We start from the raw sequence: 2,029 nt of genomic DNA on the forward strand, positions 1-2,029 counted from the left end.
GAGCAGTTAGATATCCTTTCATGATAAAAATATTCAACAAACTAGAAATAGAAGGAAATTTACTCAACTTGCTAAATGCTATCTGAGAAAAACCCACGGCTAATATCGTATTTAATGGTGAGAGACTGCATATTTTCCCCTTAAGATCAGAAACAGGACAAAAATAAATGTGTCTGCTTTCATCACTTCTATCCCACATCATAATAGAGGTTATAGCCAGCATAATTAGTCAAAAATATGAAAAGTATGACACCCAAATTGGAAAGGAAAAAGTAAAACTATCTCTGTTTACAGATGACATAATCTTGCATATGGGAAATCCTACAAAATTTCTTTTTTTTCTTTTAATCTTTATTGGAGTATAATTGCTTCACAACACTGTGTTAGCTTCTGTTGTACAACAAAGTGAATCAGCCATATGCATACATATATCTCCGTATCCCCTCCCTCACAAGCCTCCCTCCCACCCTCCCTATCCCACCCCTCTAGGTGGTCACAAAACACAGAGCTGATCTCCCTGTGCTGTGCTGCTGCTTCCCACTAGCTATCTATTTTACATTCATTGTGTATATATGTCGATGCTACTCTCACTTTGCCCCAGCTTCCCCCTCCCCTGCCACGTCCTCAAGTCCATTCTCTACGTCTATGTCTTTATTCCTGCCCTGCCACTAGGTTCATCAGCACCATTTTTTTTTTTTATTTTTAGATTCCATATATATGTGTTAGCAAAATTAGTAAATGAGATTACAAAAGCTGCAGGATACAAGGTCAGTATACATACATTAATCATATTTCTACACATCAACAACAATTATTGCAAAAATAAAATTAAGAAAACAACTCAATTCACAATAGCATAAAAAAGAATAAAACACTTAGGTACAGATTTAACATTAGATGCAAGACTTGGGTATGGACAACTACAAAAAATTATTGAAAGAAATTAAAGAATATTTAAATCAATGGAAGAACATCCATTGTCATGGAATGGCAGACAATATCGTTAATAAGGCAACACTCCCAAATTGGTCTACATATTCAATGCAATTCCTATCAAAATCCCAGCTGCCTTTTTTTTTTTCTGCAGAAATTGACACGTCCATCCTGAAATTCATATGAAATTGCAAGATGATAAGAATAGAGAAAGCAAACTTTCCCACCCACCCCTTACTGGAAAATAACTTTATTGAGATTCTACCAGCTGTACAAATCTGTTCTGACATTAGGCCCCTTCTTCCTTTGCCATTCGGTCCTTCTTAACTGGTCCCATGAACGTTTTCTTCTCCTTCACAGTCTGGAAGCAGCCATGGCCAAATTTGGCGGTGGTGTCTATAAACTTGTGGTCAGTCTTCTCCAGGGCCCGCCATTTGGTCTGTGCCAGCAACTACTAGCGCAGGGTGAGCACTCACTTCTCGGTTCCCACCATGCAGCCTTTGAGCATGATAAACGAATTGGTCACTTCACTGTAGTGGACGAAGCCACCCTGGGAAGGTGCAAGGCCATTGGGTCAGCACAGATCCAGCATGGGGCTGGAGACAGGTCTGACAACACATGAGCCACTCCCACCCCCCGCACCCCCAGATTCTGGTGGTCCCAGCCACCTGACCAGAGCTGTTCTCAGAAGGAAGACAGCAAGGAATACTTCCACAGTCTGACTCTGACACGAGGCCCCACAATCATTCAGGAGCCTCATTACTGAAAGGGAAAACAAACTTAAAAATAGAGTTGGAGAATTAACCATTTCTAATGAAGTGTAGGCTTAGAATAAATATATAGTTCAATGGAATGAATGAGAATCCACAATTAAATCTTTACATTTATACTCAATTGATTCTCAACAAAGGTGCAGAAAAATTTAATGGAGAAAGAACAGTCTTTTCAACAGTTGGTTCTAGGACACACGCAAAGGAATAAAGTTAGACTCCTACCTCACAACATACACAAAAATTAAGGTGAAATTTAGTATAACCCCAAATGAAAGAGCAACAACCATAGAATTATTAAAACAAAACAAAAGTGTAACTCCTCA

The 2,029-nt window shown here is 39.0% G+C and overlaps 1 non-coding gene across 1 annotated transcript; it reads right to left on the bottom strand.

The window, feature by feature from the left end:
- Nucleotides 1-1,610: 1,610 nt before the first annotated feature.
- On the bottom strand, nucleotides 1,611-1,704 carry LOC114236014 (small nucleolar RNA U83B). Its single transcript, XR_003622061.1, has one exon. It is a non-coding gene; the product is annotated as a small nucleolar RNA U83B (small nucleolar RNA).
- Nucleotides 1,705-2,029: the final 325 nt, after the last annotated feature.

The sequence above is a fragment of the Balaenoptera acutorostrata genome, chromosome 5, assembly GCF_949987535.1.
Source record: "Balaenoptera acutorostrata chromosome 5, mBalAcu1.1, whole genome shotgun sequence".
NCBI classification, from domain to species: domain Eukaryota; kingdom Metazoa; phylum Chordata; class Mammalia; order Artiodactyla; family Balaenopteridae; genus Balaenoptera; species Balaenoptera acutorostrata.